Source organism: Oncorhynchus mykiss, chromosome 13 (genome assembly GCF_057628025.1).
Source record: "Oncorhynchus mykiss isolate SJ-2025 chromosome 13, ASM5762802v1, whole genome shotgun sequence".
Lineage (NCBI taxonomy): Eukaryota > Metazoa > Chordata > Actinopteri > Salmoniformes > Salmonidae > Oncorhynchus > Oncorhynchus mykiss.
The window spans coordinates 46,623,871-46,639,892 of record NC_143034.1 but is presented as its reverse complement, the minus strand read 5'-3'; the positions used below and the strand labels follow the sequence as shown (position 1 = coordinate 46,639,892).

At 43.0% G+C, this 16,022-nt stretch overlaps 1 protein-coding gene across 1 annotated transcript in view; it reads left to right on the top strand.

Annotated features, from left to right (window-relative positions):
* The first annotated feature begins 2,207 nt into the window (after positions 1-2,207).
* Positions 2,208-16,022, top strand: part of stat5 (signal transducer and activator of transcription 5) — a 99,233-nt gene continuing 85,418 nt past the window's right edge. The window contains exon 1 of the mRNA XM_090194283.1: positions 2,208-2,596. The gene's annotated coding sequence lies outside the window, so the exon portion shown is untranslated. The remainder of the gene's footprint in view (positions 2,597-16,022) is intronic.

Below are 16,022 nucleotides of genomic sequence, written 5' to 3'. Positions count from 1 at the left end.
CGTTTGGAGAATCGATTCCATTTTAACGGTGTGCTGTGAAATGGCCTGATGTATGGCTGGGGTTGTGTCACACACACAGAGGGCCTAGTGGAGTGTGTTTTCTGTTGTTTCCTTCACGTTTTTTTTTTGTATTTGAAACGGAAGTTAGAAATAATAAAAATGTGTTCATACTTTTGCCTTATTTGTATTGAGAAATGTTGGTTGGCAATTCCCATAACACTTCCACTTCCAGCTGCTGCCTTTGGCCAAGTGACGGTCATCAAGTCTGAAATGTTTACAATGCCTAGCAGCGTACCAAATGACACCTACAGAGGAGGAAAATGGACTGTGGACCAAATTCTGCTTCATAAATTAGTCATTAGCATCTGAATCGTTTTATATGTTTATGCAGTATCAATCACACAAGTTAACATGTCATTTACTGTTCAGTCTCTATGGACCAACACTGCTGGGATTGCCTTTCTATCTGTAATGGAGGTTATTCAATGAGATTCATATTTTCTGATTGTTTTTTGTCTCCAGCCATATACTTAGCTATGTACAAACATACACGCACATAACTACCAAAACCTGCTTTTGTGTGTAAAGGTTACCAGGGCCTGAGGCATACACGGATCTCTCTCTTCTACTCCCTGTCAGTCTTACTATGCATCTCCCTTGGTGGGAACCATTCTGTAGTTGTTTTGTTCAGTCTGTTTGTAAAGCTAGTAGACGGCTGCTGCTGGCCCTCTCCCAATTAACTCAGTTTCACCTCTTTCTCACTCTCTCTCATTCTCTCTATCTCTATTAGAAAAGCACACGTGCATGTGTGCGCTCAAACATTTTCTTTAAATCTTTTTTTTTTCCAGCTTTAGTTGTTCTGCAAGATGACGTCACTGCCAGCACTCATTGTATGCCCAATGAGAGATTGCTGGATGAAGTTTTAGGGCCAACTATTACTCTGTTATGAAAAATCTGGAATCCTAAATGATATCCAAAACATATCCACTTTAACCCTGTCTATTCCTCTACCACCAGATGTCACTATGCGCCTCCAGCTAGAGAATATGCCAATGTTACAATGCGCAGCATTTTAAAGTTTGAGTTTCCATGATGATCATATCCATACATGATCACTTTGAGGACTAATAACAACGGGATGTTTTACAGTCAATCGAAAGGTTTTTGTAATCTACCATACAGGATTTTTTTTTTTTTTGCAGTTGGTGTGTGGATCTGTGTAAATCTGTGTGAATTGTGTGTAGCACAGATTTGACCATTTAAATGTATTTACAGTTGGAAAGGGCTGAGAAAAAGACTCCCTCTGGGAAGTGACACACAGCCTCTCTCTGCTAACACCTCTCAGGCTCTGGTGCGGTCTGCAGCCAAAACATTATATTCATGTGAAGGGAGAAGGATGCTGTGCTTAAATCTGCTGCCTGCAAGGACATAGCAAAAGATGAATCACTTTCATTCAATCTTTCATTCACTCCACCTTGCATTTGACTAGAAAGTGCTCTGCTTTTAGTCAAATGAGACAAAAGCCACTGCCTATTTTGTTCACAAACAAAGTACTTATAAAATGGATGCTATTTTCCATCTGACCTGACAGACCTTTAGCTGTGTGTTGAAGGTCTGTCTGTCTGTCAGTGGCTATATGAGTGCATAGCAGAACAAAGAGGGTACAAAGGCCTACAAATCTGAGAAAAGTTTCTCACTCTTGGCCTTGCTGCTTCCCAGAGCTGGGCTTCTCCATCTCTTCAACTTCCCATTGCGACACATTGAAGGAAATGTGCAAATGTTGGCCGATTCTTGTGAACACCTGTTATGTAATTCAATGTGGTTCGTCAATAGGCTATGTACTGACTACACATATGTACTGTTGTGTTATTTAGAAATAAATCACATTACTCTTACAAAGGCTACTTCAGTTACTACAAGACTACTTCTAATGATGATTATAACAATAGCATATAACATGATAATATGTAGGAAAATAATAATAAACTATTTCTCCTTCATCTATTTATTATTATTATTATTGTTGTTATTTTATCATCAATACAGAATTAGATAATTTGATCATTTAATTGCCTTACATTTGTAAGGTTAGGCCATATTATGCTGGTAAATTAACTTACTGAAGTAGGGACAATATATTGCACATGTTCATGTTTTCATATGACAATATTCGTCTGTCAAACAGAAAACACCGGAAGTGGGCGGTTAGAGAGGGAGAGAACATAGACGGTCCCTGCTATCTGGGATCCTTGGGAAGTCGTACCCCCCCCCCCCCCCCCCCCCCCCCCCCATTGAGGTTGGCATTTAAAATGGTTTAGGTAAGGGTTATGTTTGATGTTAGGGTAAGGGTAGTTAGTATGTGTTAAGGTTAGGGTTTAGGATATGGACGTCCCAGGGATCCCAGATAGCACTGACTGATCCTAGAGGGGAGAGCAAGCGAAAGACATGAGAGAGAGAGAGAGAGAGAACGAAAAAAACTGCGTAGCGAACAGTTAGAAAGAGACCAGAGAGGTTCATTTTCTGGTTCGTACGTACGTTGCGGAGCTTTCCCTTACTTTTATGCAAAAAAGACAACTCAATTGATCGTCCCGTCAAGGTAGGTTTGTTAACTATGTCAGCTTCGAGAAGATTTTGGACAAGCATATTTCGTGCAGACGGTGTCTATTGCGAAAGAATGTTCTGACAGCGCTTTGTAAACAAACTATGGTTAGAGTTGTGCAGCTCTGCCATCTGTTACGTTAGCCGAACGTGGTTATAATGTCACCGACAATACCACGTGAACCTACAAATATATACTTTACAATATTGATTGACTATATTGTTAATATACTATTTACTTTGTTATTGGTGTTTGTTGACCCTGTCTCATATATATATATATATATATATATATATATATATATATATTGTGAGATATATTGAATCAACAGGCTGAGTCCAACCCCCTCCTGGGAGTCATGCGAGAACTCGGCTAGATCATTTATTTTCTTTAACATTACACAATGTTTTTAACAGAACGTATTGAAGGCTAAATTATTAACATAATTTGCATGTAGGCTATAACACATGTTATTTCGGATCATTGAAATAGCTTGTAGCCAAGTTCAAACGCAAATTGGAATTCGAGTTTATTCTATCAAACCGTTAGCCAGCGCGAGGCGCATATCATGGTATAATGAATGTGCGTGTGGAACTCCTCTCAAGAATTTGTGTTGTAGCCTAACAGGTGAAAGTTCAACTTCTATTGCACATCTGTGTTAGTTAGGTAACTTTCGGATTTAGATAAGAACTAGATAAATACATGATCAGTGCAACAAAGAAACTGAGTAGTAATCCACTGTAAAGTGTTTGTGGAGATGGCACAAACACTTTACAGTGGATTATTTGGCAGAATATTTTTCGGAGATGTTTTTTATTTTGTCCAAGTTTGCTGGTGAAAATGGGCGCGTACCGTTTTTAAATTAAGGAAAAATTTGACAAAATGTTAACAGCCATGTGATAATACACAACTGTGCACAATGACACAATTGCTACTGTAGGCCATATTGGTGGCAGACTTTTTATTTGGTGTTGATGTAACCAATGTGAAATGGCCCGGGTATGGGCGAGGGGACGGTCTAAAGTTATACTGTTACATTGATATTCTGGTAAAGTAGCCCAATGTTTATCTTATTGCACCTGGAGAGCAAGGCAGCCTGGCTATTGGTCAGGTGATGCAGTCAAGGTGTGACATTCTCTCTGCTCCTGTTTATTTGAGTGCTTTATGCCAGTTGTTCTCCAAGCCTCCTTACCACAACTGAGTAAACGTGGGTGTTTGGAACACAAACAATGGATTTAATTTAAGACGCTTTATGTCAATGATTCAAAATTAAATCTGGAATAAAACAAGCCACATCATCTAGTTGTTCTAATAGTCTCCCAATCCCTCATTGATATGTGTCAGTTAGTGTTTTACTTGTTTTATAACAAAATGGCCACACAGGATGCTGTGTAAAATGTGGTCAGTTGTCATAACAATGAAAACAAATAACAAACACATGCTGTATGAGTAATTGCTCTGAGCGGGTGAATCAAAACACATTTAATTAGTATTGTTGGCCCTTTAGAACCAAAACTATCACTCTGTTTGCTTTCTTATTCCCCTCTTGTGAGAAATGAGCTCAACACATTTTGTACGCAATAGGCTTCAACTAACCTGAGATTAATTGATTCACACTGTGTTATCAAGGGGGCTCATTCACTTGTTTTCGTTCACAACTGTTGCTCTTGGGGTTAGAAGAAGCACCGTCACAGTATCGATGACGTGGATGTCGGTTAAATGCGGAAGGCACATTTCGGTGGGATACATTCAGTTGTGCAACTGACCAGGTATCCCCTTTACCTTTCCCGAATGAATGTCACTGAAGCCACTGATGTGTTGGCATTAAAATGCCACCGAAAGCAGTGGTTGTGGTTGTTGTCACTGAAGAGATGGACATGTCCCATAATAGTACACTGTGTGACTCACATGCAAAGGTATGCAATTGGAAACATAGTTGTTGATGTTTAGCTGAAATGTCACCACGTACCTTGACGTTATAGTGTATGACTAGACTGTCATATAGCTCAACCGTACAAGCACAGACAGGTCTCTGTATAAAGAAAATACCCTTAAATTGTTGATGTGTTGATGACTAAAATGTCAATGTCACTGCGAGCTTTGAGTGGTGATAAGATTTGTGTGTGTGTGTGTGCGTGTGTCCGTCCGCGTGTGTGTGCGTTACAACCACACCGAGTATGGACATTGATGTTTGTTTAAAGAAACTCAGATAAAGAAAGTCATTACTTCCTGCGATGCAGTTTGATTGCACCCCACCTTGTCCCTGTGTATCCTACCTCTTTCATGTTGTAATGACATTATACACACACCAACTGACAGCAGCACAGGTCAGGATGCTTTGATGAGTGTTTTGCTAACCGGGGGTAACAGTCAGGTGCACTACCAGACTTCCTTGACCCTGCCCACCACCCCTTGAAAATTAATGGATTTGGTAGATGTTTTATTTTTCTGACCCCCTGCAGTTATAGTTTTGCCTGACGACTCACTCTGAATTTAACTCTGCTGCTCTATCGATCGCTCCATACATTCATGGTGGAGAAGAAATGGTAGTGGGTGGGGTGTTTGGCCGAAGTGATATGGATGGGTAGTCAGGCTAGTTAGAATTGGAAGAGGAAGTGCAAACTCTAACATAGCCTATTAGCTGGAAAGGTATCTCCAAACACATTTTTGCTAGTAGAAGCTGTTTAGCTGGTTAAACAAAGGTTAGTCATGTGTTGGCAAAAACTAATGTCCAAGTCAAGAATGCTTACCAGCAGCCTTACCTGCTTTTTTTCAGTCTATGTCAGATACACCAGTGAGTGTAATTAGCTCCAATTACTGTGATTTGCTAAATATTAGGAGTTTAGAAATCAAGTTGACATAAACATTTGTTTATTCTGTTGTTGCTTGTGATGGTCATTTGTAATATTCATTAAAAGAAGGATCCCCAGTTTAAGACCCCTGATCTAGCTGAATTCTCTGACCGATATCTCCTCCACAGCATAATGTACCTTCCCCTCACAATTCACCACCCACAACCACTCCTTATTCCTCCCCCACCACCCACAACCACTCCTTATTCCTACATTACCAACAACCACTCCTTATTTCTCCACCACCCACAACCACTCCTTATTCCTATACCACCCACAACCACGCCGTATTCCTATACCACCCACAACCACTCCTTATTCCTATACCACCCACAACAACTCCTTATTTCTCCACCACCCACAACCACTCCTTATTCCTATACCACCCACAACCACTCCTTATTCCTATACCACCCACAACCACTCCTTATTCCTATACCACCCACAACCACTCCTTATTCCTATACCACCCACAACCACTCCTTATTCCTATACCACCCACAACCACTCCTTATTCCTATACCACCCACAACCACTCCTTATTCCTATACCACCCACAACCACTCCTTATTCCTATACCACCCACAACCACTCCTTATTCCTATACCACCCACAACCACTCCGTATTCCTATACCACCCACAACCCCTCCGTATTCCTATACCACCCACAACCACTCCGTATTCCTATACCACCCACAACCACTCCTTATTCCTATACCACCCACAACCACTTCATATTCCTATACCACCCACAACCACTCCTTATTCCTATACCACCCACAACCACTCCTTATTCCTCCATTACCAACAACCACTCCTTATTCCTCCATTACCAACAACCACTCCTTATTCCTATACTACCCACAACCACTCCGTATTCCCCCACCACCCACAACCACTTCATATTCCTATACCACCCACAACCACTCCTTATTCCTATACCACCCACAACCACTCCTTATTCCTCCCCCACCACCCACAACCACTCCTTATTCCTCCATTACGAACAACCACTCCTTATTTCTCAACCACCCACAACCACTCCGTATTCCCCCACCACCCACAACCACTTCTTATTCCTCCACCACCCACAACCACTCCTTATTCCTATACCACCCACAAACAGTCCTTATTCCTCCACCACCCACAACCACTACTTATTCCTCCCCCACCCACAACCACTCCTTATTCCTCCCCCACCCACAACCACTCCTTATTCCTATACCACCCACAACCACTTCTTATTCCTCCACCACCCACAACCACTCCTTATTCCTATACCACCCACAAACAGTCCTTATTCCTCCACCACCCACAACCACTCCTTATTCCCCCACCACCCACAACCACTTCTTATTCCTCCACCACCCACAACCACTCCTTATTCCTATACCACCCACAAACAGTCCTTATTCCTCCACCACCCACAACCACTACTTATTCCTCCCCCACCCACAACCACTCCTTATTCCTCCCCCACCCACAACCACTCCTTATTCCTATACCACCCACAACCACTTCTTATTCCTCCACCACCCACAACCACTCCTTATTCCTCCACCACCCACAAACAGTCCTTATTCCTCCACCACCCACAACCACTCCTTATTCCTCCCCCACCCACAACCACTCCGTATTCCACCACCACCCACAACCACTCCTTATTCCACCACCACCCACAACCACTCCTTATTCCTCCACCACCCACAACCACTCCTTATTCCTCCACCACCCACAACCAATCCTTATTCATCCACCACCCACAACCACTCCTTATTCCACCACCACCCACAACCACTCCTTATTCCCTCACCACCCACAACTACTCCTTATTCATCCACCACCCACAACCACTCCTTATTCCTCCACCACCCACAACCACTCCTTATTCCACCACCACCCACAACCACTCCTTATTCAATCACCACCCACAACCACCCCTTATTCATCCACCACCCACAACCACTCCTTATTCCTCCACCACCCACAACCACTCCTTATTCATCCACCACCCACAACCACTCCTTATTCATCCACCACCCACAACCACTCCTTATTCCTCCACCACCCACAACCACTCCTTATTCATCCACCACCCACAACCACCCCTTATTCATCCACCACCCACAACCACTCCTTATTCCTCCACCACCCACAACCACTCCTTATTCCACCACCACCCACAACCACTCCTTATTCATCCACCACCCACAACCACTCCTTATTCATCCACCACCCACAACCACTCCTTATTATTCCACCACCCACAACCACTCCTTATTCATCCACCACCCACAACCACTCCCTATTCCCCCACCACCACAACCACTCCTTATTCCACCACCACCCACAAAACTCTTTATTCCTCCACCACCCACAACCACTCCTTATTCCTCCACCACCCACAACCACTCCTTATTCCACCACCACCCACAAAACTCTTTATTATTCCACCACCCACAACCACTCCCTATTCCCCCACCACCCACAACCACTCCTTATTATTCCACCACCCACAAAACTCTTTATTCCCCCACCACCCACAACCACTCCTTATTATTCCACCACCCTCAAAACTCTTTATTCCCCCACCACCCACAACCACTCCTTATTATTCCACCACCCACAAAACTCTTTATTCCCCCACCACCCACAACCACTCCTTATTATTCCACCACCCACAAAACTCTTTATTCCCCCACCACCCACAACCACTCCTTATTATTCCACCACCCACAAAACTCTTTATTCCTCCACCACCCTTTCACCATCCAGGTATCTCTGACTAGTTGGGTACTCAACATCAGGTCATCTTGGTTGTTTGGTTTGAGGTAGAGATTGAAAGAAGGATGCTTGCAGTATTGATGTTCCTGACCCGAGTGCTCCTGTCATACCATGTTCACTGCTATCTACTACTTCTCCCTGGGGCTGCATGCCCTTTAGCAGATGAGGACTTTTGAAAAAAGAGTGTTGACTTTGGCTCTATATATGTTTTATTACTTAGATTGGATTTTTGAAAGGTTTCTGGCTCTGTTCCATTTGCTCTTTGGCTGCTTATAAGTTCTGCTGTATTGGGCTTTCTGTCCTGATGCCTGTAAAGTATTTGTGGTACTCGGTCCTGTAGATTTTCCTTAATGGATTGTCTGCCCAGCTTCATCTGCACAATTTGGGATGTGTTTTCCCTCGCTAAAATAAATAAGCACTTGGTCAGACATCAATAAAAACTGTTATGGTAAACCATCAAGGATTGTTTGCACCACTTAACCCTGACCCACTTGACATTATGTGAAGCGCTGCCTGGGGAGCCCACACGTTTAATTCAACTGGACTATGTAACTGGCCATTTCCACTGCCAAGACAAAGTTTCAGAGGTCGTTTTGGGTCTGGCTGACGAGGACAGTTGCCATGCCGGGCACACATGAGTTGGACAGCACAACCTGTCCTAGGCAGGGAGGGATAAGAAACAGACACAGAGAGACAGCCCCAGAAACAGCAGGGAACAGGGGAAACCCTATGCTTAAGGATCCCGTCTCTCAACAGGCAGGGCAGGCCATGTGGTCACAGCATGCCCGTGTGCTTAGCCAGGGTTCCCCCACTTTATCTCCTTCACTGCTACCAGGCAAGCCATGGCAGGGATACTGACCTGATGGGTCTTTACTGGAAGGGCTGGAGGAAAGAGGAAGATGAGAGGTTTTGGGGCATGGGCGGGTTGTTTTGGGGCATGGGCGGGTTGTTTTGGGGCATGGGCGGGTTGCTCTGATGCTGGTGAAAAGGGATGGTTAGTTGAAGTATTCCATTCATGCCTGTGATGAATTCATGGATGCAACACATTATAATTTTGTGGTTTCCATGGCATTGTGAGGTCGCACAGGCAGAGAGCTCTGTACATATTGTACAGTGCCTTGCGAAAGTATTCGACCCCCTTGAACTTTGCGACCTTTTGCCACATTTCAGGCTTCAAACATAAAGATATAAAACTGTATTTTTTTGTGAAGAATCAACAACAAGTGGGACACAATCATGAAGTGGAACGACATTTATTGGATATTTCAAACTTTTTTAACACTTCAAAAACTGAAAAATTGGGCGTGCAAAATTATTCAGCCCCTTTACTTTCAGTGCAGCAAACTCTCTCCAGAAGTTCAGTGAGGATCTCTGAATGATCCAATGTTGACCTAAATGACTAATGATGATAAATACAATCCACCTGTGTGTAATCAAGTCTCCGTATAAATGCACCTGCACTGTGATAGTCTCAGAGGTCCGTTAAAAGCGCAGAGAGCATCATGAAGAACAAGGAACACACCAGGCAGGTCCGAGATACTGTTGTGAAGAAGTTTAAAGCCGGATTTGGATACAAAAAGATTTCCCAAGCTTTAAACATCCTAAGGAGCACTGTGCAAGCGATAATATTGAAATGGAAGGAGTATCAGACCACTGCAAATCTACCAAAACCTGGCTGTCCCTCTAAACTTTCAGCTCATACAAGGAGAAGACTGATCAGAGATGCAGCCAAGAGGCCCATGATCACTCTGGATGAACTGCAGAGATCTACAGCTGAGGTGGGAGACTCTTTCCATAGGACAACAATCAGTCGTATATTGCACAAATCTGGCCTTTATGGAAGAGTGGCAAGAAGAAAGCCATTTCTTAAAGATATCCATAAAAAGTGTTGTTTAAAGTTTGCCACAAGCCACCTGGGAGACACACCAAACATGTGGAAGAAGGTGCTCTGGTCAGATGAAACCAAAATGGAACTTTTTGGCAACAATGCAAAATGTTATGTTTGGCGTAAAAGCAACACAGCTGAACACACCATCCCCACTGTCAAACATGGTGGTGGCAGCATCATGGTTTGGGCCTGCTTTTCTTCAGCAGGGACAGGGAAGATGGTTAAAATTGATGGGAAGATGGATGGAGCCAAATACAGGACCATTCTGGAAGAAAACCTGATGGAGTCTGCAAAAGACCTGAGACTGGGACAGAGATTTGTCTTCCAACAAGACAATGAACCAAAATATAAAGCAAAATTTACAATGGAATGGTTCAAAAATAAACATATCCAGGTGTTAGAATGGCCAAGTCAAAGTCCAGACCTGAATCCAATCGAGAATCTGTGGAAAGAACTGAAAACTGCTGTTCACAAATGCTCTCCATCCAACCTCACTGAGCTCGAGCTGTTTTGCAAGGAGGAATGGGAAAACATTTCAGTCTCTCGATGTGCAAAACTGATAGAGACATACCCCAAGCGACTTACAGCTGTAATCGCAGCAAAAGGTGGCGCTACAAAGTATTAACTTAAGGGGGCTGAATAATTTTGCACGCCCAATTTTTCAGTTTTTGATTTGTTAAAAAAGTTTGAAATATCCAATAAATGTCGTTCCACTTCATGATTGTGTCCCACTTGTTGTTGATTCTTCATAAAAAAAATACAGTTTTACATCTTTATGTTTGAAGCCTGAAATGTGGCAAAAGGTCGCAAAGTTCAAGGGGGCCGAATACTTTCGCAAGGCACTGTACATATTTTAGGGTTGGACTCTTAGTCGACTGCTCGATTGTTTGGTCAATAGGCTGTTGGTCGGCTGAGATTTCTTGAGTCGAGCAGGTGCACAAGACACCTGTCTGATTTGCGCCTGTCTCAGTGGACTAATCCAATGCGGAGGCCGCAGGGAGGGCATAGTCCATCACTCTAAGACATGTGATACTGATATTGTATATGCTTGTATTATGTAAAAAATAATGGTGCAACAATAATATATCTAATGTTATTTCATAACAAATGTTGGGTACGGTTGCTATGTGCATAATGGCAAAGTTAACCAGCATAATGGGATTGAGAACAATGTGGTGGAGGCAGCAGCAGCAGGGACAAGGAAACGGCCCTTGCCTTAGCCTAATTGTCAAAGAAAATTGAGTAGCGAGGAAATCCCAACTTCATTTGGTCTATAATCAATAGCCTAACTTAAATGTGTAAAGCATCCATATACAGTGCCTTCGGAAAGTATTCAGACCCCTTGACTTTTTCAGCATTCTGTTAGGTTACAGCCTGATTAAATATTTTTTTCCCTAAGCAATCTACACACAATATCCCATAATGACAAAGCGAAAACAGGTTTTTAGGAAAATTCAAAACAGAAATACCTTATTTACATAAGTATTCAGACCCTTTGCTATGAGACTTGAAATTGAGCTCAGGTGCATCCTGTTTCCATCGATCATTCTTGAGATGTTTCCACAACTTCATTGGAGTCCACCAGTAGTAAATGCAATTGATTGGACATGATTTGAAAAGGCACACACCTGTCTATATAAGGTCCCACAGTTGACAGTGCATGTCAGAGCAAAAACCAAGCCATGAGGTCGAATGAATTGTCTGTAGAGCTCCAAGACAGGATTGTGTCAAGGCACAGATCTGGGGAAGGGTACAAAAAAATTCTGCCACATTGATGGTCCCCAAGAACACAGTGGCCTCCATCATTCTTAAATGGAAGATGTTTGGAACCACCAAGACTCTTCGTAGAGCTGGCTGTCGGGCCAAACTGAGCAATCGGGGGAGAAGGGCCTTGTTCGGAGAGGTGACCAAGAACCCGATGATCACTCTGACAGAGCTCTAGAGTTCCCCTGTGGAGATGGGAGAATCTTCCAGAAGGACAACCATCTTTGCAGCACTCCACCAATCAGGCCTTTATGGTAGAGTGGCTAGACAGAAGCCACTCCTCCGTAAAAGGCACATGACAGCCCGCTTGGAGTTTGCCAAAAGGCACCTACAGGACCATGAGAAACAAGACTTTCTGGTCTGATGAAACCAAGATTGAACTCTTTGGCCTGAATGCCAAGCGTCACGTCTGGAGGAAACCTGGCACCATTTTCAGGGGCAGGGACTGGGAGACTAGTCAGGATCGAGGCAAAGATGAACGGAGCAAAGTACAGAGAGATCCTTGATGAAAACCTGCTCCAGAGCTCTCAGGACCTCAGACTGGTGCGAAGGTTCACCTTCCAACAGGACAACAACCCTAAACACACAGCCAAGACCACACAGGAGTGGCTTCGGGACATGTCTCAGAATGTCCTTGAGTGGCCCAGCCAGAGCCCGTACTTGAACCCGATCAAACATCTCTGGAGAGACCTGAAAATACCTGACAGAACTTTAGAGGTCGGCAGGGAAGAATGGGAGAAATTCCCCAAATACAGGTGTTCCAATAAATTAGCAAACATTTCTAAAACACTTTTTTTACTTTTTCACTATGGGGTCTTGTGTATAGATTTTCAGATTTATATATATATATTTTTAATACATTTTTGAATAAGGCTGTAACGTAACGTGGAAAAAGTCAAGGAGTCTGAATACTTTCTGAAGGCACAGTATATCTACAGAAATAAGACAGATTTTGCTTCTGTTAGCCTGTTTGAGTGTTTGTTTAATAGCCTACTAATTCCGTGAGCACCAAGCCTCATGCAACGGCAAAATGTCAGCTGAAGCAAATTCCCAGATTCCGCTTTTTGATCTCTGCTATGCTGTAATGAAGGCTTTACATTTATTTTTATTTATATATTTTATTTTTGTTAGAACAGACTTATAATTTATTCAGTGTTGTTTACACTTCCAAACCGTCAGAAAAATTATATTGTAATCTAACAGCACCTGTCATTGCTGTAATGAAAAGCACTATACAAATACAATCTGTTTTTATTATGAAGATTATTGTTATTAATAATCTTAATCATAATAATAATGGTGTAAACTGTATTTGGGAAAAGTTCCTGGCTTGGTTATCAGTCATTAATCCCTTGTCCTGTCAGAATGCCTTGAGTCAGGAGTCCCACAGTCACAGATTATTTTATACAGTTGAGGAGAGGAAGCCATCCAAGCCAGGTGAAAAATACATTTTTACAACCTGTGTGTTGTGATAATTGCATTGTTTGCTCTATAACCTGTTAGTTCATACGCCTTGCCACTGTGATATATAGGCCTAAGGTCGAGACAATGAGAAGACACAGTGGCAGAATAAATTCAACCGCACCTTTGTTTCATCACAAAACCGGAGAGCAACATCTGTCCTGTGAAGTCCACAAAGCATATTGCATGTAACAAACAGTAACATGAACTACAGCATGGTCAATCAAGTTCATGTTTCCGACATTTTCAAACTACGAAACAACTATTGATTTAGAACCATGGAGAGTTACTTCAAGTCTCAAAGAAAACAGGAGCTGCCTCCACTACTCCAGCACCATTTCAACTTCAACATTTCAACATCATCAAATCACCTCTGCTTAGTCTAATACAGACAGTATTAATAAGATACCAAAAATAATTTAGTTCAATGAAAGCCAAATGAGATGTGGCTGTCCATGGTTCTGATTTCCGTGTGTGTGTGTGTGTGTGTGTGTGTGTGTGTGTGTGTGTGTGTGTGTGTGTGTGTGTGTGTGTGTGCATGCGTTTGTGCGTGCAAGTAGAAAAAACATGTCGACTCGCCCTACTTGTAGAGAAACAACCAATGCCATCCTCCTCTCTTTCATGACTCTATCATCCAGTTCAGGCTTTTAGTTTTTGTTGTCCTAGTCTACCTGGCTAAAATGCTTGCTTGCTAGCCTAACTTCTTTTCATGGCCAACGATGCACCAGGCCAGCTAGTTTACATTAGCGTATTACATCTAGCTACATATTGAACTTTCATCCTCTCAGGCCAGGGGCACAATGTATGGTTAGATCAGAATCGCTGTTATAGTCATTGTCCAGTACGGAGAATTAAGTCAAACCACAAGTCCAAATCCCTATCTCCATCCTTGGCTAATTTAGCAAAGGGACGATTTTAGCTAGCTAGCCACCGGAGGACAATGACAATAAGATTTGTTTTACTGTAAATTACATGTTGCTTCGGATGTGATGTGAGTGGTGTGGAGCTAAATCCCAACTTGCTTCCCACGCTTGACACTTTTTTTTGGCGGGCCAAGACCATTCACAGTTGATCTCACTCAGTTTATCTCAATGCCGATTGGCTATTATTATTTTATTCTTTGTCAAGGGAAGCCAAATGCTCGCTGGCTTCCCTTGCTTTCAATTCTATGGGTGGCAACAATGTCATACTCTTTTAAACCAGACAGCATCAGATAGATGGCCTACACATATTGAAGGAAAATGCTGAAACACAGAGAGACCGAAGATGGACGGGGGAGGAAGGAGGAAGAAAAGGGGAGGAGGTGTTGACAGGAGGTTGAAATTGTCCATGTTTGACCATTGAATATCGTAAAGGCTGTTATTGGTGTAGGATAATCAAATGTTAGATTAGGACTAAGAGGGGGTTCCAATTTGAGCAGGAGGAAGTGTTGCCCAATCAGAGTGCGGTGTCATGTAGGCTACAAGGAAGTGGGCGCCTTCAACATTGAAGCCGACTTTAAAGGCGAGTCGAGACTGACTGATCTACAAATCTCTGTGCATCTAAAAAAACGACTCAATCTTAGTTGTAGATCAGTCAGTCACTATTTACCCATGATGCATCGAGGTGTTAATGATGTCAAACACAGCCATTGAGTACCTCGGTGTGTGGCGTGGCCTTTTTCAGATGGCCACGGTGTTGATTGTTTTCTTTTTACATTCTCTCTCTTCTCTCCTCTCTGCCTTTAGCTGAGTAACAGTGTGTTGTCCAGTCCAAGCAGAGATCAAACCTCACTAGGGTGAGCGTGGAACGGGTTGAAAATGTTTTCAAGCAGAGAGAGGAGGAAGAGAGAAAGACAGTTAAAGGGAAAGAGATACTGTAGTAGGGGAGGAGTCCCGGGGTCTATGAGAAAGCATGTGGTGGTGAAAGCAAGGCTCACGCTAACCCCCACTAACCCCTACCCCCACCAACCCCGCCCCTTTCAGTTGGGCTCAAACTAATCCTATCGTCACATGACCTCCAGAGCTCTCAGCCTTGCCTAGGCAGGACTGATCGGTCTGTCAAATACATCATGTAGCCTGGGTCACAGTTGACAGCTACATCACATTACTCTGAAGTTTGTATCTAGTAACACTAAATGGGCTACATTATTAACAAGAGGTTTATCATCCAACTAAAATCCTTCCTTTTTAAAATGGTTAAAATGGTCCACAATGTCATCAACACCCATGGAGTTGGCTCACTCCTCCTGGTCTTGATGTGCCAGGGCAACGTATCTCTCTGTCTCTCTCTCTCTCTCTCCCTCTTTCACTTTTGCTCTCTCTCATTCACTGTATTTCTCTGCTAGACTGTAAAAAAAATATATGTATTTGAAAGATTTCTCTCTTCCTCTGTGTTGTGCACCAGACACTGAGATGCGGGATAAGGCCTCTGGATATTATCTTTATGACACACAAGAAATGACCAGCGCTCTCGAAGAAGGTCCCTCTCAGCCGTCACTCTCAGCCAGCCATGGAAAGGTAGCATGCAAATTAGGGAGGGCCATGTGGCTGTGAGCATCACGTTTTTCCTCAAATGTCGCCTGTGGATATTGTTGTTTTTGCTGTGATTCCACGTTTCTGACTGAGTTAAGCTGACTGGGTTAAATGTGATATGTATTTGTTAAATGTGATGGTCTTTGGATGTACCTTACTT